The sequence below is a fragment of the Dromaius novaehollandiae genome, chromosome Z, assembly GCF_036370855.1.
Source record: "Dromaius novaehollandiae isolate bDroNov1 chromosome Z, bDroNov1.hap1, whole genome shotgun sequence".
NCBI classification, from domain to species: Eukaryota; Metazoa; Chordata; class Aves; order Casuariiformes; family Dromaiidae; genus Dromaius; species Dromaius novaehollandiae.
Window position 1 is genome coordinate 33,491,526 of NC_088132.1, and position 26,276 is coordinate 33,517,801.

The 26,276-nt window shown below is 39.1% G+C and overlaps 1 long non-coding RNA gene across 2 annotated transcripts in view; it reads left to right on the forward strand.

Moving 5' to 3' along the window:
• Window positions 1-2,826: 2,826 nt before the first annotated feature.
• Window positions 2,827-26,276, forward strand: part of LOC135324985 (uncharacterized) — a 39,900-nt gene continuing 16,450 nt past the window's right edge. The window contains exons 1-3 of one of the 2 annotated variants that reach the window (XR_010386207.1): window positions 2,827-3,749; window positions 16,224-16,397; window positions 23,540-23,629. This is a non-coding gene — a long non-coding RNA (uncharacterized LOC135324985). The remainder of the gene's footprint in view (window positions 3,750-16,223; window positions 16,398-23,539; window positions 23,630-26,276) is intronic. The other variant, XR_010386208.1, reaches the window with a different exon arrangement.

Here is a 26,276-nt window from a genome sequence, read left to right on the forward strand (position 1 = left end):
TTTTTTTGCCGAGAACCTTATGTCATACCTCTTATTTTGGAAACCTTGTTTCTCTCAAAAACCAAGCAAGCAAGCAAGCAAAAAGTGTTACTCTGAAGTATTAAGCCTGTTTTAGTTTAGAAGCTACATTTGTATTCTAACCAGTGCAGAATTGTTCTCAGTAAGTATTTTTTCTGTTGCTTTTTTTCTATTCTTACCTTTTTTGGTGTATGAGACTTTCATTTTTAGTATTAAGTTTCTACAGTGTTACTAATCTTACACCTAAGACATTTAATGATTTATTGGTCTATATTTGTAGCTGATACTTGACATGTTTGTCATATATTATTCAGTGTCTGCATCTTATCATTCCACATTAAAATTCAACACTGCAGAAACATTAGCTAATAAAATCATGTTTCATGACCAACTGTGCAACTTTTATACCGCCCCTAAGATTTTTAACTAAAATCAGAGCATATGCATGAAACTTTCAAGTCACGCAATTGAAAATATGGCCTTTGGTGTTCAGTAATGAGCAATAATTAATATAAAGGCAGATTTACAGTAGTTAATATTGGTTGTAGCAATCTTGAAATGCAATTGAAGAAGTCTGCCACTGGGCATGGAGAATTGGAAAAAAATAGGTTTTATTTACAGTTAATAGCTATTTCACATACGATCTTCAATTATCAAGATAAAACAAAGTTCTTTCCCAGCAAATATTCCATCTGGTTGTAAAGGCCTTAGAGAGGTTCGTTACAGGCAATATTAGAACCACATCATCCATGACTGGAGCACACCACAATTTTGCAGGTAGCTATAGATGAGCCTCTTTAATGACATAGCTTCAAAATCTCAGAAGGGTTGTAGCAGTGTCAAGAGGGAACATGACTTTATTTCCATATAAACAACTTTCATTTCTCACAGATACGGATGCTTTCATAATTAAATGATGAAACACCAGCTAGAATTTTGAGCTGACCTGCTTTGATCATTTTCTCCCAACAGCTTGGAATTTCATAATATTTACTGTAGTTGATATAACACTCTGCAGTTGAAATGTGTGAAAATCCTCAACAACTCTCCCTCCGTGGGAAGAACATCTGACCATTCAAAATAGTCGCTGTTTTGGAATGAAAAAAAGGACTTTCTTTTGACTGGTACTTGCATGACTTTCTTGACCTCTCCATAAAGTTCTGAACATGCCACGTTTTCAGGACTCTCTTGGGTATGGAAAACATTTGTTGTTCTCAGTCGAAACCTTGACCTCGTATGCTCTATGTGACCCAAGAGCCATAAGGATATCATTGACACAAAGCCATTTGTAACATTACTGAAAATACAAGTGAGTGCTGCTTTTTAAATGGGTTGATACCTCTTTTCAGGGAAAAGTCTGAGTGGCACATTCCTGGCAAGCGCATTCTTTGGAGGCTAACCTCTACATGGCTTACCCCAGTCAAACCTTTCTTGGAATTTTTAAAAGGTTTCCACGTATTTAAAAAATATTTTCCTTTCTAAATAAGAAAGGTTGGTTTAGTTGTTTTTCTCTTACTAAATCAAGAGCTGAAAGGAAAGTGGCCAATACCCAAATGTACGTCCAATGACTAATGTGAGAAAATGCTGATTTTATGTCACTAATGTTTTCCCATATTTGTGTCACTATACTGAGAAAGCATGGCAGCTAAGCTCAAGAAATCCTACACACATGCTCTATTACAGTATATCGTGCACTAATGATCTTTCAGGAATGATCTCTTACAGGGAGAAGTCAACAAACAGCCTCCCATTGACTTCAGTGGACTTCGGATCAGTCCCATGGGATTTATCTTCAGAGACAGGTGCTGGAATTCATCTCACCTAATTGTAAACATTTTCCATATAGACATCTAAGTCTAAGGAAGTCACACCAGTCAGGGGAAAACAGAGCATGACTCATAAGTACTGCTTTAATGTCTACTTGAGGATGAGAGGAATCATGCCCTAGGAGGTCCTGTATCTCTCCGTGTAAGGGGGACCCTGATCTAGACATCAGATGTAGCCATCTTCAGTGTAGATATTTCTGCTAGGTTACATGAATCCCATCAGCAGGGTCAATTCTTCCCCTATGAGTTCCCTTCGTCTAGAATCTCTTGGTCAAAGATGAAGCATTTCTCTACATCGTTTCTGCTATAGAAATTCACACTGTAGGTATGACAGTTATGAGTATGCATGTCGGTGCTATCCAGAAAACAAGGGTAGGTGCTGATCCCATAGCTTGGCATGGAATAGCTGGCAGGAGGGGCTGTAACTCTGCTCTGTGTTTCCCAAGACTGTAGGACTGTTACCAGGCTGTTTGGCCTCGCTGCTCTAAACTCCACCTGACTTAGTGTGGGACTGGCTGCAGGACTGACCAGCCCTTGTGTGACCCTGTTCAGAAATGTGGCTGACGGATGTTGGGCCCTCTAAGAGTATGGCCCAAAGAATTTTAATTTGGAAAAGCAACTAAGGATGCTTGCTCCATTATTATTTAGCCTGAGATTTCTTACAGGGTAATTTTTGTAACTATTTTAACGGTAAAAAAAAGACTTGAATTTTTCAGTTAGCACTTGAACTTGCACATCTGAAAGAGGGGAAGTGGTTAACATGTGATCTCAATTGTTTGCAAAAATTGGCTGGTTATGCCTGTTTCTTGCACATGTAACTATCTGCCACATTTCTGTCTTTAAAATCTGTCCTTAAAAACAAACAAAAAAACCTTTTTAATGAGGATGAAAAATCGCTTTGCTTTATGTAACCTCTGTAATATTTTTTGTCAAAGAAAAATCTAAATCAGAGGAATGTTAAAAAAAGAAAAAAAAATCAGTGTTTCTGGCACCAAAGGTTAATCGTGACCATGATTTACAGTCTGTGAAAAGTATAGATAGATAAGTGTTCAGGAAGATAAGATTAGTAGCCTTGAAATTCACAAGGAGACAGTGATTTTAAAATCCTGCGTCACTGTGCACATTTTGAAGATTATGACACACATTCCACAGAAGTGAAAACATGTATTTTAAAAAAGAAAATAGTTACAAGATTAAATCTTATTAATAAATTATTTTTTAAAATTCAAAAGTATGGAAGAAATGAAACATAGCACCTGCAAAGGCAGCTTCGGGGTTTTAAATGGGGCGTGTATGGGATTCAGCTACTGCTGAGTACTAGTTATAGATCTTAATTCTTATTCGCTTACCCGCTGGCAGGAACACTCATGCAGCATGCGGGAAACCTGGCCTGTAAACTGTCCTCAGCCGCAGGGATTTACATTCATCTTTTTCACCTCTGAGGAAAAGGAGTGCTATGATTAGCACACTCTGCGCCAGCCAGGCCCATGGATGATGCTGGGCACTGTGCTGCCAAGCGCACAAACGCTGGGACCAAAGAGTAAGCAAGACTTTTGTAGCATAATGCTACTGCCCGTAGCTGGAGGGGGACAAGATGACATGTGTGTAGCTGTGAACCATCAGATGTCAGGCATGCCTATTTTACCCATTAGGTGCGGTTACACATGTGATTTATTTCCTTCCTTGCTCTCCAGTTCTGAAAATATGTAAAATCCCACACTCCGAAATTCATTAAAATACCATATTCTTTACTGCTATTTATAGGCTTTAACAAAATCCAGACTGCTTTTTCAGGAAAGGAGAAACTTGAGAGCAAACACTCTGGGAATCCAAGAGAGTTCCAGCAATGAAAATAAACGCTTCAAGCATCTTAATGGCACCTTGAAAGTGGAGGGGAAAAGAAAGGTATGTATAATGTACGATCTTTTTTACATTTCTTAGCATAAAAAAATAATGTCCTTACATTTTTTACTTTCATGGTCCTGTTGTAAGCTCATGTTACAAATTCTTTAAGATTTTTTTCTTTAAATCAGTGTAGCGGTTACAGGAAAAATAAAAAGAATGTATAGAAAAGCAGACTTTCTTTTCCCCAGGTATTTCAAAGAGGTGACAGAAAGTATTAATATGAACTAAAAATATACACAAGCAATTAATTTTTTTAAATTGCTTTCAGACTGTTTCATAAACCACTGCAGACTCCTGTAAACAAACTGTTTATTGTAGGTGGCGTTTATCTTATGAGCATTAGCTGTCTAAAAGTTAGGTGTCTAATTTTTCCTCTGTAGCGATAGAAAGAGACAGCCACCCTGGAAACACAGTTTATCTTGTCCAAAAATGCAGGTCGAGGCTGATGATAAATTGCCCTCTGAAGGCTCTTGTCAGTCTCCATTGGCCACGGAAGAAGCTTAGACTGTCGCCCAGCCGTTGATGCCTAAAATTAAGTGCGATGATTCCCAGACTGTTATTATAGCTAGACAAATAGTACAGCTCTGTAACTTGTAATCAGACAGAGAATTTGATAACGTTTCACGATTAGATGATCTGAGTAAGATTAAATACTTCTTTCAGAAGTATGCAAGTTTGAGAGCAGCCACACTCTCCCTGTGAAAACTCTAGTAAGGATCTGCTTTATATCCTTCATCAAAGACTCTGCTTTGTCCTAACGCAGCCATGTTTAATTAATTGAAGTGATGACTGCTGGGTATTGTCACTTCAGTGATAGCTGTTGCAAAACTTTTCCAAATAGGTGACTATAGAGATGGCTAGGAATTTTTGATTTATTTCTTTGCGGTTAAACCAAGAGCAAGCAGAGAAGTGGATTTGGAAAAGACATAAACAAACTGTTTATGTATTGAGGAAACATAACCAGATCATCTTAAAATACTTGAGGCATAACTATAGTCACTGAGATATAAAACTATTTAAAAGGTATTTTTGTTACACTTGACTTTGGCATCATTTTTATGAATAATTTCTGACATTATTTCTACCTAAAAGGTGTTTTACCAACTTGAAATGGCTGTAGATTCTACTAGTTTAATTGGACACTAGAGTTCATTGCCGAGCAACAGACAGCCTGCTGTCTACCAAGCAAAGTGGCCCCGAGGTTTCCTTTGAAATTGGATGTGCACTGTGTGTGACCGATTATTCGTTGCAAATAACCGAGTAACGACAATCAATACAGTTCTGATTTTACATGAAGTGAGTGGGAGAAATATATAAAATAAGGAAGCAGAAAGGAATGTAATAATAGTGGTGTTGGACAGTACTGGGAGTATTTTCTGGGGGACTTTCCAAAGAAATAAGACATCTGTGACTTGTCAACACTTGTGGAATAATCCAGTACCACAGATGAAGTATCAGCCTCTGTGATTGGTTGAGGTTGATGTCATCTTATTTAAGAGGGAATATAAATCAGAGTGTCCTTTATATGCACCTTTATATGTCCTTTAGATATATCCCCAGTCAGGAGAGCCAGCAGCTTTGTACTTTCAGGCCTAGATCATCAAAGTCCAAATATTAAAAAAACATCTTCAGCTGCTTGATCATGTCCTTGCCTTTCAAAAGCAATAGTTACACTCATGTTTCCAACAGAGTAATTAATCTGATGCATAATATTGAATTAGATGGTGGTAATTTGTTGATCCTCAGCTGGGGCAACAAGAAAAGGAATTCTACATTTAGAACAGATCTTCATGGAAAACAGCAAAAGTTTCAGAAACAAAATGAAATTTACTGGGGCAATGGAAAATGCTTGATGCCTGATGGGATTGTTACTTTGCAGAACATAGTTATATAACCAGTTTCACTCTAGCTTTCTCCAGACTTGTTTGTCTCTGACTGCAGATATAATACCTGTTTGGAATCAAACAAGTGCAAATAACTTGCGTTTGACATTTTGTTTGGTACTTTGCAGACAGACGTGTAAAATTATAGGAATTAATAGTTTAGCTGGACCTGGCAGATCTGTTTTGGAAATCATTAAATCTTTCTCTTTTGGGCACAGAGCATAGCGGGACTCTCTTTAAATTCCCAGCCAACTGAAATGACTTCTGTCTGTTTTATGGCTTACCATCCCTTCAACATATTTAAAATTATCTTTTCCTACATTGACTGTGAGAAGGTTGTGTCATGAAGTTTGTGATTTGTGATTAAGATCAGTTATAATAGATCGCTCTTGCCAGTTTTAGCTATGTTATTCTTCAGTGTAGTTCAACTCAGCCAATGACTTAGGGAGAGCAAAGGAAAATAGTGTACTGTGAAACAGCAGGAGCTGTGAGTTGTCCCTTTACACTGATAAAAATCCTCTGAAATAGTGCACCGCAGGGCACATGACTTCCAACAAAATAATACCAAGGACTGTGTTTATTGTATGCGTATCACGTATCCATTTCAAGCTTGACTTTTCTGGTGCAGTGAAAAGGAGGTTCATGAGAAGTGAATGTGCTTAGAAATAGACATAAAGAGTGAAAAGCCATCTGACATAATGTCCAAAACTATACCTAAGTAAGACCGTATTATACTGCTTAGCCTCAGCCAAATTGAACAGTGTTAAAATAACAAATACTCCCTTTTACTGAAAAGGATTAATTGGCCAGTCAAACAGTGGGAAGAATCTGTGTGTTGGCTGAGACAAAGTCACAACGGACTGATACTGGTGACTACAAAAAAAAAAAAAAAAAAACCCTGATGCTTTTTTTTTTTTGGGGGGTAAAATTGTCTTTAAGGTCATACACAGTTGCCTTTCGTGGTAAGGACACTTATTGCATTTTCCTGCAATGGAGAATGTTCAGTTTTGCTTTGCAATAGGTTGGTGTTAAAATTAGGGTGATAATCAGGTTGTGCTCACCTTCATTTTGTCCCATTTCATGTGGTGGCTGATTAGGTCATTTATTTTTACTCCTGACACTTTTAAGCTTATCTGTGCAGCTGTCATGTCATTGGATCAATACACTCTTCTTTGCCAAATAAGAGATGCTTTCTAACATGTGTAGGTACATATCAAACAACAATTTCTGGCTGTTAGCTTCAGCTGTGAAAACAGGTACCTGTAACAAAAATGTGGATGGTGTTAATAATGTCATTCACAGCATCTGTCTTGGCAGATGCTGGGTAGTACAAACACAAGCTTGGGAGTAAGTTTTGAGGACTGGTTCACAAATTAGTTAGTAAAATTTGACGGTCTGGGTTACTAAAGAGGTCAGAACCAATAACTGGAATAGCACCCTCTGGATTTAAAAACTGACTCATGCTGGGTTATTTTGTACACTTCGGGATGAGAGTGCATGAATAAATAAGCTTCCTGAGAAAATTGACGCTAAAATGACACCAGTATCTGGTTTTCCCTGTCTTTGACAGTCCAGCTGAAAGGGAAGGAATTAACGCGCACATAATTTGGAAACAGAAAATCAGTGTCTTGTTCTGCAGTGTGCAGGGTCCTCTCATTGACAGCAGTGCGAGCAGCATGACATGCTCCTTTTCTTATTCTTTAATTTGTTGTTCCCAGAAATCTGTCACACTCTCCAAACATTTAATCTTCCTGTAACACAGGGAACATATTGGTATGTTTCTGCATAGTGCAGCTAAAACATATTTGCCAGTGTATTTTTAGCACAAAGCTGTGAGGTAATGGAGCAATTAAGGCATCTTTCTACGGATTTAGGGCAGAGTATCTGGGAATTAATCTGCACTTATGCTGAAAGCTGTACCAATAAATACAGACATATGTGGTACTTGAGCACCTAAACATGGCACTTAAAGGCAGCAAGAAGTGATGCTTAGTCCTATTGCCTGCTTGTGTACTGCTGACTGCAGAACCCAGTACTATAGTTAGAAGTTGTCTTTGCTTTTTTAGCACATGATCCTCTGCCTTTCATTTCCATATCTGCAGACACTGACTTTGTTCAATACCTCAGTATGAAAGGGGCAAATGCAATTTAATATTCTAAAGCACTAGAGAAGCTGGGGAATTTAGAGAGAGAGAGAGAGAGAGAGAGAATTTGTTAAGCACTGAGTAGAGCTCCTGTGGACTTTCCTAGCTGAAAGTCTATTTCCACATGAGGTGTTCCTGGGACTGGTAGTGACACACGCAAAACTTGTATTATATTTTTCCATACAAAAAAGAAAAATCCCAAATTGTATAATTCGGTCAATATAACATTGGCTTTCTCAGCAGAATAAAAGTAAAGAGGAGGCCATACACCACGTGCTTCCAGTGAGACCAGGTTTATGTACACAAGGCAGTAAAAAGCCTCATTAGCTTAAGTGATTTCTAATGTTAAGAGGAGGAAATTCAGGCTTCAGGTGAAAAATGAAAGAATGAGTCAAATGTGAAAAATGGGAGAACTCATTTAGGAATGTCTTCCTGTTTGCACAGTGGTAGATTCATGAAGGCAATGGAAGATGAAGGTTGTGATACTTACAGCTAGCTACATACAGGCATCTCAGTTAAGTGCTTCGAATCAGGCTGTGGAGGCATGCATCTCTCCGCTAATTGTTTAGGACTGCTTAGGGAATTTTGTCTCTGAGTCACACCCTTCGTCACGTAAAGCAGCTGGTACGAATACATAACCTGTGCCAGCTTCCACATTCACCGTCTCTACTTTCTCAGGCTATTTCAATTGTGTGTTGTAATATTTAATTCACGGAAATTTTAGAAAAACCTTTAATATCCTTGAAGGATAGATTTTACAAAGATGCAATGGGTATTATTTACTTAATTACAGCAATTCATTACATATGATGGTTCAGGTTGACTTAATAATTCAGGTAGCACTTGAAACTTAGAGTAAAGCTGCTGAAGTCTATATTAAATATAAGCCCTACTATTCAACAGTTATCTTTCAGCCATAGTTACAGTATGCATAAAAGCTCTAGCTCAGATGAAAGGAGAGCTGTCTTCTGCATCTGCTAATTAGGAAAATATATAAATTATGCACCTTATCCATAGAAAATGTTACATTGGTCAAAATCTTTTACATTGCTAAGTAACCAGGCAGTTGGGCTGGCTCTAGTATTCAGTCTGATATTTCAAACACTCACTTAGCCCCTGGAATGGGAGTCACAGCATTTTAATGAGCTTACAAGAAAATGGAAGTGTTGGAATATGTGTAAATGCACTGGAGTAATTACTCTCAAAAGTATGAAGAATTCTTACCCTGGATTTAGTAAATTAACAAAACCTTAAGAGTTAAAAAGTTTCCAATTTCAGCATTTGTGTTAATAGACTCAGTTCTCTTCAACAGGTACTTATTAAGGATCAATTTACTTAAAAGATGCTCTACATTTAGGAATGGTATACATACAAAATTTCATTAGGCAAATTATATGTTGATAGATAGCGATATGTAAATACACATACTAAGGCCTTCTTTTAAGCACAGTTTCTTCATTAACAAATGCCAGTAAAAAAAATGCATTACTAATAGCTTATATAGACATGACCCAGGGGAAATTTGGGGTATGAGTTTGGACAGGGAGACAAACCAAAAAGCTGTTAGATTAACAAAGCAAATAGTTTTCTTTTTTTTTTTCTTTTTTCTCCCTGAGCAAAGGACATGAGTAATTGACGTTAATTTAAAATCCTCCAAATCAGCTTGTTTTGAAAATTGGTCTAGAATCCTGTGAAAAACCTGGCCTAGAGAGATGCCAGCACTCCCTGGAGTTGGCCCATCTGAAAAGAGGACAGAAACTGCCCTTACTGTGGTATTTTGGTACCTCAGCTTCCCAATGAAATGAGGAAGTGCAAATTAAAAATATAATCTCTCCAAAGAATTGTTAAACATTTTCAAAAAGTCATTCCTGTATCCTAGTCTGCAACAGGAAAAGGGTCACGTTTTTGCATTCGCTGCCCCCATTCCTCTTCCACCCACCACCCGCAGGTAATTATAAACCTCCTCAGCTTCATACAAAGAAGCTTTCTCCCCATTTTGTTCTCTGTCTCTTGCCATTTATGTTCATATATACCATCTTTTTCATAGACCCTTTTCTAAATATTTCCCTTTGTAGAAGTGAACAATCGGGCCCTTGATGAATCAGGGCAGTGTTGCTTCAGGATCCCTTCTGCATGGGCTCCATGCTGTTTCATTCAGCATCCTTTGGTAAACCATCAGTTAATCCACATAAAGCCTGCGGGACAATCTCTGGGTTTGTACTCATAGTTTTCTTCCCAAATGGCTAACAAAGAAGCCTCTCAGTCCTTCGTTTCTTTTGCTGCTCTCCAGCATCATGTATGACAATTTTTCAGAAGAGTTTAAGAAGAAAGAAAGTATCTCAGAACGGCCGTTTCACAATTTGCTTTGTGACGAGACAAAAGACAAGCTCCCTGTAGGTCAAACGGCTGCCACGGGGGAGATTTCTGGGTGAGAAATTGCTCTGTTTACTCAGCCTGAAAATGACCTCCCTTCTGCCTACCTCCAGCCCGTTGCTCAATCAACCAGTTCAAAGAGGGAAGCGAACTGGAGGCTTCCTTTCCCTCTTCACGCCAACTTGCATTCATTGCCCACGTAAGAGCCTGCGCGGCTTGACTGTGTGATACAACCAGCAGGAACATGACATAGTTAGTGGCTTTGGTAATCCGTCACTTAAAGAAGAGGCTTAGTCTTTGATAAAGTGAAGACAAAACCCAGCACTTATTCCTGCAATGCCTGCTGGGTCTTTAGATGACCGTTTTTATTTCCAGATAAAAAGCAGGGAAGCAATCAAAATTAGTGTGATCAAGCTGCTTAGAAACAATTAACATCGTTACGCTTCCAATACAAAGTTTCATAGTTGTTCTGATTATGCAGAATTTTGGATGGTCTGTAATCCTGCAAAATTTTGCAAAACCAGTTCACATCCATGTCTGTTAGCAATGCTGCCAGCATTAGCAAGGGATTGCTGTCAGCTCTGACCAGTACTTCAAAGAGCAGGCTAGTTAGACATGCTCAGAGCTGTCGATGGCAGACAAGCTTTGCCTAAATTCAGTAAACAAACCGAGGTGAAGTTCGGCTGGTCGACTGAGCTTTGAGAGGACTCAGACTCAACCAACTGAATCAGGGAGAAGATTACTGTTAGCCTTCTATTACCAGGAGGGACAAACCAGCTCACTCTGATCTGATTTGAACCATCCTTCCTAATCTAGGGGAAATCAAAACAGTCTGTCTATACTAAAGCTTAGATTAGCATAGGTGAGCTGCTCTAGATTTTATTTACAGAGGGAGACTCACCAAGATAAAGATTTCCATGTGCAGACATTCCAGAATAATTTGCCTGTGTAGCCACTCTACTAGAAAGCAAAATTAGTATTTCAGATAACTGTGCTGCTTTGAAAATGAAATAATAAAATTGAATGCCCACATGGGGGAGTTATTGCAGAATAGTTAGGCCAGTTTCTGTGTTAGGTAAGTACTGCTAGCCTTTGGAAATGGTGATGGAGCTGAAATTAAAGCTGACAACAATATGAAAGTATGCAATATTTATTTTGTGTAAGCAAAGCTCTAAGCACCTCTCATTTGTGTCTTCTTCATCCAGAAGATCTGCTTAGTTTATTATGTTTTTCCACCTAGGTAACCAGTAGTGCCTAATATACAGATTAAAATATCTGAATGTCCGAAAAATGTCTAAATGTGCCTATCAAAATTATTTCACACTTATTGAGAAAGTCATCATACTTAAGGCATAATGTGCAGCCAGGTTTGCATATCAGCTCCTGCTTGAATAAGAATTTTGAAAAGAGCTTTGTATCGTCTATCATTGTTAAATCTTCAAATAACATAAACTGGAAGTGACATGTAGCTGAAAGGAACTTCGCGGAGTTTGCTATGAACACAATGGAGCTGGCTGTTGCTGTTCAAATAGCTCTCCACATCCAAGAGCCAGAAGCATGCACACACTCATCTGCTAGTGCACTTTGAATGCTGCTGACAAAACAGTGATGCAATAGATATCGCGCATCCTCAAAGCAAAATCAGAAAACATTTGTCAGCTTCAGTGGTTATTCTCAAACAGTAACAAAGTTATACAGAAAGAAAATGCAAAACAGAAACAGATTCCGTTTTTTAAAACATCATTGTGACAAGAAAGAGAAGCCTCAAGATTGCGAAGAGCAAGAACAAAGCAGGGTACAGAACAATTCCTCTGCAACTAGTCAACGTCAGTGAGATATGGACAAACCCCTGGAGAACTGCATGATATATTTTTTTATGAGTAACCTAACAAGAGAAGAATTTCAGGCCCCAGATCTTATATTTCTGGTATTAAAAATCCAATCACTTCAGCATTTACGTAATACTCCACAGGCACATATGACTTTTTGGCCCTCTCAAGAGTGAAATTTACAGTCTAGTGTGACCTGAAAGAGAACAAGCAAGTGAGGATTTCAGTGAGACTGAAATGGCATTTCAGTGTATAGTTGTTGTCCTTGGAAATTGAAGTTTTATTTTAAGTATTTAACATTAATAAAACAAGCAAATGAGTGGTTGTATCCCCAAGTGACAAAAACCATCCCTTACAGATAAATCACAGACTTTTGTGACACTGCTAATAATGGCTATGTGCTGAGAGCGGCCTTGTTGCTGAACAGTCAAAACAAATATTTATGAATTGTAAAAATCTGTATTGCTCCTAGATGGCAAGACTTACAATTTCATTCATGTGCTCAAACGTATGAGGTCTTTGTACTCTGAAAGACTCATGAAACATTTTACTGGATTCATCTAATAACAAAACAGCTGATTGCTCAGTGGCTTTCCCCCATCATCACTACAAGTCAGGAATGTGTCTTCAGCAAGTAGAGGAGAAAGCTGTTAGATTCTTTGACAGACTTACCACTCCAAGTATGTATATACATAAAAAAACAGCATTCAAGTAATGTAATTTTTATGTAAAGAAAAGGTAGTAAACCTTGTTTTGGTGGGTTGATGATGGACCTTTCCAATTCGCATTTTTAAACCAGCTCATGGAAAAGTACCAATGCAAGCCCTGATTGTAGAGAGTTTTTCACTGACATGTCAACTAATTAGTGATGGAATCCAATTAGCCTTTTCCCACGGAATCCAGGTATGAGCTTTTGATCCCATTGAAATGAATAGATTTGTCATTCACTTTGGATAGACAAGAACTTAACTCAGCTTATCCCCTATCAGAACAGAATGCTACTATTATGTGTATCACTCAAAATCCCCTTATGACATGACTTTGACATGGGCCTCTTCTGTGGCAAAACTTCTGAGAATTTTTCCTTCTATCCATTTCTAGCATAGAAGTCATTGAAATAGAGATAAAGTCAGAAATCAAGGGTCTATGATATCATTTAAGTGCAAAGCCTTAACGATGGTCTGATTCAAAGGCAGCTGAATTCCATAAACTGACCCATATGGCTTTCCCAGGGCTTTGCTAGGACTACTACTCTTGTTTATGTTTTTCCTTCTTAACATATGTGTAATCCAGCTTTCTTATTTTAATTATCAGTTCAAAGTAATAAAAAGTCTAGGTACTTAAATATTTTGCTAATTTTATCCTACCTTCAAAAAGTTTGCTTCAGTTGTTTGTGGAAATTTCCATTGTAGCTGGAGAATAGAATTAAGATTGAATTCATTGGGGAAAGGAAAAGGGAATAGTGTATGGTAGCTAATGAAGTGTTAGTATATCACTCCTACTCATATTCCAGTCTTACTTGTATTTACTTAAGCACAAAAATAGCAATGGAAGTAATCCAAATAAGCTAGCTTTATATTTCCAAGAATGCTCATTCCACTCTTTGAGCTATCACACTGTTCAACTAGAAGCTATGTAAAACCAGGAATAATTCCTCTTTAAAAATAACTGAAAAGAGTTTCTTTAATGTGGAGTGAATAAATATTTTCAAAATAAAGATCCATCCTGAGATTAATGGTTGGGGTGCAGGACTGCGCCCCGTAAGAATTACCTAGTTGAAGAACGTGATTGCTTGTCTCTGGCACGCGTTATCCTTTACTGGAGAACGAGGAAGCACAGAGGAGGCCTTCCAGAGGCTTGTCTCCACTGAGAGAATTTTTCTCCCTGGGTCTCCCATGAACCAGACATGGTTCTGAGGTGTTTCCACATCTATTTCCCTTTCAGTTTGATTTGGTATCAGGTAAAGCAATGCCTAACCTGCAGTGAACATCAACCGACGCTTCAGTGCTGAGGCAGCAGAGGTTTTTAATGGGAAAAATAAAAATAAAAAGCAATCCTGTCATTATTAACAACAGGATAGCAGGCCAGAATGACATTGCTGCCAAGACACTGCCAGTCTCCTGGAAATGACGAGGAGAGACTTTCCCCCAGCAGAAAGTGGACTCCCTGTCTGTATGCCTGCATCATGGATAGGCATTTATCAGCCTTTTTTTCCAGGACAGGCTGGTGGCTTCGTCTGTCCTCAATTAGACCTTTCAAAGTTGGACTATAAGCCTGAAATAGTCACTATCGTCTCCTTCTACAGTCAGTAGAAAGAAGTGAGCGTCTCCAGAGGGCAATTCATCTCTTTCTAAGGCATATGCCTAAGATGAGTCATGTAAATCACTCTTATTTTTCTCCCTTGACTATAAAGGCAGCTAGCGTGACTAGCTCAAATGTTTAAACCTTCATAACTTTTAAACTTCTTCAGTTAGGTGAAATGAATCCCACATAAGGCGCATGTTACAGCAGACAGGAGACTTTTAGTGGGTTTGCGTCATGTAGGGGTAACATGACAGAACAGATTTCTGAAAATTTCGTAGTAGATTTGAGTCCCTAGCAGGATTAAATAGTCTCCCCTGGTTTCCAATATGAGCGTGAGCAGATAAAAATGAAAAAAAGTTTCACCTTTAAGCAATCTTCCTAGTATCGGCATTTGGGTTAATGACCAGTATCATTTGCCGATTGTTGCATTTTCTTTCTTAATAGAAAGTGTTGCAGAGCCCAGTTTGCTTGCGTACATACTAATCAGTCTACAGAAAATGCTGATGACTTTCTTCCTGGGTTTGTATTAAGCAGTAGATGCAAATCTTATAAATGAGATGTGAACATCTTTGTGCAGTTTCTTCCCTTTCCAGCATGCGGGATTTTCTCCCCTCCTCCGATTCTAGTCCTCTCTTTGTTCAGGCAGTTTCTTTGTGTGGTTAATCTTCAACATGCTTCATCTGCTTTCCATTCTCCTGCCTGCAGCCTAAGGCAATTACCTCAACCCAGCTGGGATAAAGAAAGCAGAGATTCTTCTTTAACCAAGGGAATAGCTTAGTAATGATCACATTTCTTCTGAAATAAATGATTGTTTGTATAATATGAACCCTTGGGCCATAAAGTAGAGCTGGATAATGCAAAGAAAGGTCCTTCAGAAAAAAAGCAAGTGGTTTGTATTCTGTTTAATAAACAGCAGAGTATCCAAATATTTATACGTTGCTTATTATGTTGCTTTTCATCTTACTGAAAAGATCTTTAAAAGTCAACAGTTAGGTCCTATTTAGTGAAATGATCACATAAAATTAATGGTCTAAGAAATGTTGTTACTATAGATGTAGATATTACTGTAACACCACAGCTCTTTCATGGCCATTGGGAAAGAATGGATACCAAGAGCACTTAAATGCTGGTACATAATCTTTTTCCTGGACAAGCCAGAGACTGCAGTTCAGGAGGGGCTGAAAAAACCTCAGAAAAGTTTGTTTGTTTTTTTTACCCTGCAGTATGTGTAAAGATTGGCCAAAGGTGTCCAAATCCATTGTTCAGCATAGCAGTAGTTTGCCAGAAACGAGGTTTGTGTGTCTAGTAATCTGTGTCAGGAAGAGGAAGGTTTGAAAATGAGCAGAAGACTTAAGCTGTATAGTGAATGACTTGTGCAAATAAATAGCAATTGGCACTCTTCATTCTTTCTGATACTCACTTGAATTAATGCCTGAATATTAGTGCCTGATAAATTATAAAAGGATTTTCTTCTCTTACTCTTCCATGTTAAAATAATAAATGAATGAAGAGAAAGAGTTTATATTACAATCCTGTCATAATGTTTAAATTACCTTTAAATGATCCAGACTGGAAGCTATAAAAGGAAAGGGATCGGTTGCTAACTTTTGAAATATGACTCTTGAAAAGAGACTGAACTTTAGAATGGTAAGTTAGATCGATTTTCAGCATTCCAGGTCATGTCATGTGGAAGCAATTTGGTGGCCTAAATCTCAGAAGGGGGCCAAAGGCAGAGCACAAGTGGAGAGGATTGGTGTCTCTGGTAGTTAGATGCAACATGAAAAAATTCTCATTGTGAAAGTTATGTTCCATGTGATTTTCAATTAGCTGGCTTGTGTCCAGTGAAATAAGACCCCAAAAGTGACCTGCTTGTAGTTAAATGTCTGTAAGCACATATTTCTAAAAGATTTGTTCTATTATATTACATTTTAATCTGCACAGTCTTTAGCTGGAATGATACCCCCCCAAACATTTAATCCTGAGGACCCTTTCTGAGGATTTCTAATGGAGGAAACTGAGAAGGAATCACAGCTGGAGGAAACCAGACTACTGCATGAGGGAGGGAAATGGATGACAGATGAAGAAAGAGCAATTTTCATGACTTGTCAATATCAGGTAATCATAGTTTGATTCCTTCTTTGAGGTGCACAGGGTACTTGATTTTCTTTCAACTGAAGATGAGTGAGACCTTCCAAAAAGATGGCCCCATCATTCAGAAATGCCCAGTGGCTTCTACAAGAAATAGCCCCAGATTATATGATTGGTTGACTAGAGGTTCATCATGAAATTGCATCTGTTAACTTTGCTGAGTACGATCTGTTTCAACTCCAGCAAGCTGAACAGTGAGCTGAGGACATTGGTTTGTTCTCCTCTTAAAATATAGCTTAAAATGGAGAAGGTGGTTAGAGATAACTCAGTGGTTAGAGGATGTGTTTAGATGGAGTCTCAGCTTGCTTCTTTGGGGAATTCAAACCTCTGTCTTAGGAGAATGCCCAAACCATCACAAAAGTGCTCTTAATGTTGTGTAACTGCGTAGCTTCAGATGAAACATTTGATGAGAGGGTGTAATTGGGAATGTATCTTAGTAGCATCATGCTCAGAGCGCTGTTTCGGGAGCTGCAGTCTGTTCTCAGGTTCTCTTCCCTGTCCCAACACTCTCTATTTTATCCAGGGGCTCTCTGAAATAATAACAAAGTTATTTTATGATATGATCACTGGTATGGTTAGAAATGAAATACTGCATTTCTGATATCACTGATTGACAGATATTGATGGTCAGAGCAGAGCCTTGAGTATGATTTAAGGTTTGGGAAAAAAGCCGCAATGATTTCTAATGTTGGTGTCCAGGATCACAATCTATCCTGCTTATCAAAGAGAAGTTAAGAAGTGACTTGATTTACCCGGGGAAGTGGCATTTTGAGGAGTCTGGTTTTACATGTGTTCTGGCTGAGTTTATGAAATACCAGAAGTATAAATACTTGGTGTTTGTGGAATCGATAATTTGCCACTAGAGTGAAGTCTTGGGAGCAATGCAGAGATTACTCACATGGCTCCCGATCTGCTGGGAACACCTGTAAAGAATGGGAAGTGGAAACCAAAGAGAAAGTCTTTGTCTGCAGTTTCTCAAAGGGACTTAGGATTTGAAAATGATGGCATTTCAACATGGGGCTGAACAAAAAAAGGCCAACTCATGGTACAGCCTTTCAAAAACAGTGTGTCTAAAAAGCCGGAGAAGGCATTTACAAGCAACAAATATTTGGATAGGTGCAAAAACAGAGAGGAATGCTTTTGTAGTCTGAAGCTGGTGGATTAAACTGTGAGATCAGCCAAAGAAAAATGAAGTTTATTGCAGAGGAAGCACCCATTTTAGCTTCTCTAGTGATTCAGAGGAAAAGCTTGAAGTTACAAGAGAAATATCTGGAGGCTTCAGAGGCCCACAGTGAAAACAGAGAATTTAAGAGCGGTGAGGACATTGATTCAGGAAATACAAGGTCCTGTTATTTCCTTTGGGTTTGTGCATCACTGCTGTTAAAAAGTAAGGAGTGGCTATGTTTATAAACCTCTACAGACCATGTGTTGTCTCTCTTCAAGCTCGGTCTTGTACGCCTACACTGGCACTCTAGAAAGGGTGTATTTATACCCTAGGAAATCCAAGGAAACAGAACAGGCTTTGAGAGCAGGAATGCAAAGAGAGCGTAATATATACAAAGCTTGTACCCAGGAAGTGAGTTAAGGGGCTAACCATTTTTTGGGTTTATTCTGTCCTCACAAAGTGGAAGATCTCAGCGTGGTGAGATGCAAGCACGGTAATGTGGTAACAGTGTGGCTGAACAGAGCTCCCAGGTTTCAGGAGCAAAGCCGTCTTTGGCAGAGCCTTTAGTAGGCAAAAGTAGTGCGAAAACCAGCTTAAAGCTGGGAGTTGAAGCTAGACAAGCTCAGACTAGAAGTAAAGCCCAACATTTTGAGTCAAGGATAACTACAATCATAACAGGGATTGTAATGAAAATCACTGGGATTTTTCATCTTTGCAATTCTGGATGGTAAGAGTAATGTTTATCTAAAAGAGATGTGCTTTTTCAGTACAAGTGCTCTTTTCTTGCCTTAAATTCTGTAACTTTAGAACTAAAAGGAAGAAAATGATAGCACTGTGATTACCATTTGCTGATGCTCTGATTGCTGCTAATGAAATGCACAGTTTTTGACAAAAAAGCAATTTTCAAAATGAACTACCTTTTGCTCTAAAAGCCACATTTACTTTTTATTTGATTAACATCATCTGGAACAGCACAATCAGAATAATACTGTGTTGCTTATCCCATTGTTACTTGCTCTGCATGAGCAAGTAATTTCTGGTACTAAAGTCACAAGCAAGCTCCACAGGAAACAGGATAACAGAATTCATGTCATTAAAGAGTCTAGTGGAGAAGAATGAAAAAAATTCCAGTACTAGGGTTTTTCCCAAATGTGAGGAAATTATCACTTTGGGATAAGAGTCAATGCCTCAAAATAGTGTTAGCTTGCTGATAGGTGTACATGCATATGCTTTTGTATGCTGGTGGGGGGACAGGGTCATGTTTTAAAGATGACAACATCGGTTAACTTGTTTTAGGGTTTGAATGAATGTTTGCACACATTTTTTCCCACTGTTGAAAGCTATCTAGGCTATAACAAACCCATTTTGCCACAAGGTCTTCAAAATTATGAGTTTGTCTCTCTAAATTTGTTGACTGCTTTTTGGAAGTGCAAAGCAGGGACAACTTGCACCATCTGGCTCCCTTTTAACAAACCTACAAAGACAAAATCTTCATAAAGTATTTTTACCACCAGGTGGAACTGCATGACTTAGTAGATTAGGCAAGATGCTTACAGTAATCAACCCACTTATCCCTTAAGCATTCAGCACAACAATGTGGCTAGTATTAGTCTTGGAGGGACAGGGACAGCAAGTCCCTTGTGGGTACAGAAAGTAACCACACGCTGAAAAACAGTAGGGATGGGATTGCTACTCGGTCATGTTTGTCTTAACATTGGGCAACCTTGAACTGCATTTCCCCATCTGCCAGGGGAAAAAAATATATATAAACCAAGAGCTTTCTAATGTTGCAATATGCATAATAAGATGATGTCATGTTGGAGCCCTTCCACACTTTGCAAATCTGCGTCTTGGACACAGACAGCTGAACCCCTGTGCCTGAGGTTACAATGTGGTGTACTAGGCTGGAGAAGTTAACATAGGAAAATGAACTGCTCGGGGTTTCTAAAACCCTCTGCATTAAGTATGCAAGTTCCATTTCCCTCAAGTTCTAAACACTCCTTCAGCAAAACGACATGTTCCAGCATGTAGTGTTCAAAGCAAAGCCCTGACCCTACTGAAACCTATGGGAAGCCTGCCATGAAGGTCATTGCAGATGAGCCTGGGAGTCCTCATTAAAGAAGATGGGCTTGAATCCTGCTGTCTCTACACAGATTTTCTTTCTTCTTTGTTCTGGAAAAATGCACTTGATATTGATGAATTACTCAGCTTGTAAATCTATAAATAGGAAACAGATATTTGCCTACGATTTAAAAAGATGGTGCACTGTGTGTGTGTGTGTGTGTGTGTGTGTGTGTGTGTGTGTGTGTGTGTGTGTGTGTGTGTGTGTGATCTGAGAAACCAGAGCAGCAATTGAAGAGACACTCAATTCGTAGATCAGGTGCCCCACAGCTGTGGTGAGGCATGACCCAGTGTGTCCTCTTTTCTCCAGACTATGAGCCACTTGCACGTGCTGACCTACTTCTGAAAAGCGGCTGTTTAAAAATACGATAGAGAAACATAATCAAACGTGAAAGTGTATAGAGCAGTAGTTTTTGGGCTGTGGACTGCAAAACCATGGGGGACCTGTGTGTGCTCTTAAGGGGTCACAGAGAAGTGACAAAAGAAAGCAAATCTGCATATGCTGTACAACAATATGTGTATGGGAAATTGGTCCACCTCCCCGCTGGGAATCTTTCTGGAGTCCACATATTGGAAGGCTCTTGAAAACTACTGAACTAGAAGACTGAAGAAAGAGCTAAGACAAGAGGGCAAGGATGCAAAATGTATTGCACAAGTAATACTTCTAAGGCAGTGTGTTAAACCAGCCCAGAGAGAAAAAAAAAAAAAAAAAAAAAAAAAGAAAACCAAGTCTCTTCATATTTGGCAGGGCAGCCATAATTTTTTCAAAGCTATGTCCATGTGTCACAGCAAAAGTTGTCCTTTTCTAGCCTGGCAGGGTTATTATTATGGTGTTTTTTGGGTACTTCTGAAGAAAACAGCCCAGAAAATGTTTTGGCTCATTTCACGTATTATCACAACTGTAATTATACGCATGGTAGGGTTGCAAGTAATTATGCTTGGTTCTTTCTTTCTGTATGAATATACCCAGATCTTCCAGAAAGAGAGCCCTGGTTTTATGCAAGAGTGTAATTTCTTTGTAGGGAATGGAGCTTGTTTCTCCCATCTGGCCTACCTGTTTCACTGTTCTCCTTCTTACACAGCAGACTGTAGCAATTACTGAGTGTCGAGGCAAGTCTGTCCGATACAGGCTGAACGCCGCAATTTATCCCATGCCTTGATTGTATTTGCAACGTATATTTTGGTGATGCTGATCTCTTCTTTTATGATTTATCTTAAAATAAATATGCAGGGTATTCGCAATATCATCTCTGCCGTGAGTTTACAGGCTTTCTAGTTGCCTTGTGAATAAACTGTTCCTTGACGTGACTTCGAATTCTGTCATCCTTTTCCTATGCATATGCAGGCAGAACTAATTTCCATGTAAGGCCAGTCTTTTCCAGCTCTTTTTCTTATAAAGTGACCCACATTTCCTTTCAGAGTCACTTAAGCAGGTGCTGTAAAAGTTGGGGAAGGGCCACATCTATTTTGACTGAAGTGTTGTATTTTCTGGTGCACAGAGGCAATGTTTTGTTTTTGCAATAATACAAATGAAGTTCTGTGGGTGTAGAAGGTGTATTTTCGTATAGGCTAGATTCTGAACTGATTTGTGCTGGTATTGCTTTCCATTACTTTCTATTGATATGAAAAGTCAACAGATCCTGCAGGTGCCAATGGAGCTCCTGCTGGTGGGCAGCATGAATGCTAAGTAAAAAAGTGGGTGAAAAGCCATCCACCCAACATCCATCCACCCAAAAACCATCCCACCAGCAACATCACATTTTAAAGGGCTCAGGTAGTGATAGCAAGATACAGATTTCTAGATAGGACAGATCCAGGACAATTCTGTTTATGGGCAACCTCCTTATCTCACAGACCCTCTGAGAAAGGTGCCATATTTATTACTGTATTTGTACTGTATCTTTGTACATGTAACTTTGACATGCTCTGCAATGCAAACATTAACTGATGGTTGTTCAGTCTGCAGTGTTTGTTTTAAGGGGCCTGTTGTTTGTTCAGACAGATCAAGACCTCAGGGCTAAACACGTTGGCCTCAGATCCAAGACAGATGGGAGTGGGATAAAGACGGGCTTCATACCATTGCGTTCCTCCAATCTGGCTCCTTCCAGGCACACAGCTTAGATTTAACCTAGTATGCCCTACTGTTTGGGATCAAGACATGCTCTAGACAGCTGATCAATATTTCTTCACGCAATACAAGATCATCTAGAAAACTGAAAAACATGTAAATCTCCCTTTAAAAATTCTGTGAAATACTTGTGCATTTTCATTTTTATGAGACATAATGACTGACACTATGCATGAGCTGTAAAGTAATGAAATTACCATTACAGAAGTAAAAATGAAAATGGCACTTTCTTCATTATTTTTTCAGTTCCCACTCTGTGTGTGTCATCTTAGTCACATCTCTTTACCTCAGGGGCATCAGTGAGGTTTTAGAGACAATACTACTAGGAAAGAGTGAGTTGGTATTTTATTCAAGTCTGAAATACCATCAGTAATTTTAAGGTCCATGGTTGCTGATGATGTGCAGGGCAGAGCTTGACTTCCAAATAGTAGGCTGAAACTTTGAACCCCACCTTTCTTCCCACCATGTCCATTTGTTGTAGATATCATCACCGAGAGACAATACACATGGATCGCAGCGCTGCTTTTTAAAAAGGCACCTCTATAAACACATTTATTTTAGCTTTAGATGTGTCTGGAATTTTTCCTTGTCTCATTAAATGTCTTAGGCTCCCATGCTATGAACATTTAAGCCTGTGCTCACCTTTAGTGAAGCACATAGGTAAGGGTTTGCAGGAAGATATTGACAAACTGAAGCAGCCTGCAGTATGATTAGGGAGACTGGGCACGTGATGTCTGAGGAGAGCCTGAAGAAGTTAAGTTTTCTTAGCCTAGGGAAGAGAAGGTCAAGGAGTCTGCTTCTTGTCTTCCGCTACCTAAAGGGAGTAGAGAGAAGATGGAGTTAGACTCTTTCTGGAGGTAAGTTCAAGAGACAAAGTCACAAGTTTCAGCAAGGGAAATTGCTTTTGGATATAAAAAATAAAATCTTCAAAGGGAGAGTGGTCAAACATGGGTTACGGCATTTTCATCCTTGGAGCTGGACAAAGATGGAGACCACTGCAGCTGGACAAACTGATTTAACTTTGAAGTTGGCCCCATTTTGAGCAGACAGAGGTCCAGCAGACCCCTGTAGGTCTCTTCCAATCTAAACTATTCTATGGTTCTATGAGGACATATTTTCTTCTGTTGTATATAACATTTTTTGAAGCAACAGAATGCTAAACTTGAGGATTTCTGACTTTTTTCCCCCCAAGGTCCATTCATAGAGCTTCCCAAAATGCTGCAGAAAGAACAGATTCAGTGGCTTATATACTGCTAAAATAACCCTCAATTCATGGACACACAGTGCCTCAGGGCTACAGATCGTGTCCTTGATCCTTTTTTGTCATTAGAGCTGTATGTAGCCTGATTATGAGGGCAGCTTTCTACCTAACATCAGCTTTTTGCTGCTTTAATTATAAATAACTGAGAGAAAGTGAAAACGCTTTTCTTAAAAAAAAAACAAAAAAACCCAAGTTTGAGTTATAACTCAAAAGATAAAATATGCAACCTAAGACGCCTAGAAAATGGAGATTCTAAACCAGGAACAGACCTAAATATACATTTGTAAAATAATCTGCACTGAAAGAAAAGTACTTGCAGGCAGAAGTAATTCACTTCAGAGTAAACTCTTGCTAAAGGCAATGTGTTTCGTGACCTCTTAAGTAGCTAAAACGAGAAATATAAATGACATTGTCGTGTATTCTTGTCCTCACAGGTCACCCATCCATGTCCTTAGGAAGACTTAATGAATGAAAGGGGAACCAGCCTGGACTCACGCTTCTGTTTCAATGGTCGGATGCTTTAAGTAAGTGGGATGCCTTATTTAGGGATTTTTTCCTAAATGTGAGCAGCTTGGGTGTTAGCTCTGAAATGACTGTGTTGATCAAGTATTCCTCAAAAGGTGAAACTGAGGCCAAGTTTTGGGACTACTCAGGCAACTGAGGGTAATGGACTACCTATTACTTATATTAAAGGCAGCAGGAAGAAAATGTCTCAGGTCCGGATAGTCAGCTAGAAGCCTCTGAGGTTGATACCTTTGGGGAAAAGGTATCTTTCCTGTGAGCCATTTTGAAAGAACAGCTTCTTTTACGTAAACTCTGCACATTTAAAGGAATGAGCAAATGCCTGAACAAGACATTCACGGCACAGTTCTATTTTAAGAACTGCTTTAAAAAATTCTGCTTAAATTTAAAGAAAGAAAATGGAAAGATCTGTGTATCCGGAAAAACAGAATCATGTCCAGATGAGCAGAGGACATTGACAACTTATACAACCAAGCAACCTTCTTCCTCCAGCACAATAACCACACTACCCTGAATATTTCTCTGACTATCAGCTTTTCTCTTGGGAAGTCCAATTTTTGAGAACAGGCTTCTAAATTAAGACCATCAATCTCTGCTGCATTTTTGTCTCAACTTAGCACTGAAGTTTTAAACTGAGGCTCTTCACAGCAGAGGTTGTCTGTGTTTTGTGTCTTGTGCAGAGCTGTAACAGGATGTCCGAATACACTTATTTGTGCACTTCAGTGTACATTTGACAAGCTCAAAGGCAAAAAAAGTGTTCATTAAGGCACTGCTAGGTGGAAATCAAACCCAGACTCTCTAGTGCGATTTTTTTTCAGTTCTGTTTGTAACAGAACTATGTAAAAGAGGTGTTTTCAACAGATGTTAGGGATGTGAAAATTTTTTCTTCTGTATTATGGTAGAAAGCAGTTCCTGGCTGCTGGAAAAGCCATTTTACCCAGGGGAAAAGGACAAGACATGAAACCCACTGTTACCAATAGGAATTTTAAGCATGGATAGAAAGGAAAATAGGATCTTTAATGTGAATTATTGTCAGATGCAGAAGTGTTTTGGTGATGAAATAGTGTTAGGCTGTCTGAAATGGAAAAACAGAAGATGTTTATCAGCCACATGCCTTTGTTGTTGCTGTTGTTTAGTTTGTGATTTCTTTAAGCTTTTTGGCATTCAGACTCTGAGGAGAGGGAAATTTTGCCTGAATACTGCTCTTGTATCCAGCATCTCCCTGTTGAGTTTATTCACATCTTATCTTTGTGAGAACTGGGGTGGAATTAAAATCGCAGTGAGCTCAGTGAGGAAAGAAATAGCAAGAGCAAATCTACCAAACCCAGCAATATTTTGCACATTAAGCAGCTGGTCTAACCATTTCAGAAGGTCGCATGGTCATTTCCACCCCTGGAGGGAGGAAAGAAATTCCCTGTAGAAATTAGAGAAATTGAATGTCTTCTCTGTGTTTCACATTTGGGAAGCTTTTCTGTGCGTGCTGTGGTTAAAGTCACAGCTGGGTTGGTGCAGCAAGGAAACGTACACAGCAGCACACCAGAGACTGCGTGTCTTACATTGGTCTTGCCTATGCCTGTCTTACAGCTGTGTACTCTGTTGCTTTACTGAAGATTAATCCTGGTTTGCAAAGGGTGAGATCAGGGTGAGGTCCTCTCAATGCAACTTAATATAATTTCTACAAAGAAAGAGCTGGACTCTTACGTTCCTGTGAGTCGTAAACTGGCTGTCACACGGAGAGCTCAGAATAGCAGACTCTTCTCTTGGGCCATGTGGTTGCTACTTCAATAAACCAGTTGGAGAAATAGGGCCAGGGAAAAAGCAGAAAAAGGCACAGAAAGTGGGGCTAATGCCTCCCTTTCTAGTCAGCTAAAGACTTTTTGATCTCGTCTTTGAAATCCCCAGTGTTGTACCCTTAAGGTCCATGGTAAACGTCTGTTGAAACGTGGAAACCATTTCCCCTCCTAATTTACATCCTAATTTATAAAATCACTTGGTGTGAAAGTGCAATCTAGATGTCTAGGCTTGACAGCCCAGAATAAAGTGAAACTCCAGGTAAAGCAGAGTTCAAGCTTGGCATTAGTGGCAAAAGAATACACAGGAAGGGGTGAGGCAAAAAGCAAGCTTCGTACTGCATAGAAAAAAGGCAGATTTCAAATTAAAATGCTTACCAGGTGATTGGGACATTCTGTCTGGAAGTTTCAATAAACATGTCCACTGAAGAGTATCAGCTGTGTCTACAGTGGCTGGTGTGAAACAACGAAACATCTGTTCTAGATATGATTTCCACACAGAGGAAAACTTGGAGCCAAGACTAAGGGTCAAGAATGCTCTATATATGTATACGACATAAAACGTATTTCTCCAGTGTAAACATAGCTAATGTTCTGGTACTTTGATAACATCCCCTGCAGTGGAAGTACTACCTAGCGTGAGTTTGCAGTGACTTCACTCTTCATACACAAAAGTACAAAGTGTCCCCGTGCTGAATCAGTCTAGTTAAAAAAGACGACCCCCACCTACCCACCCACCCACAAACACAGGCATTTCTAGCTGGGCAGAAGTAGCTATACACTTAGCTTTGGACTCAGTTCAAAATAAAAACCACCAGAGCTGGCTCTTCACCCCATAAAACTTGTGACTATGATAACC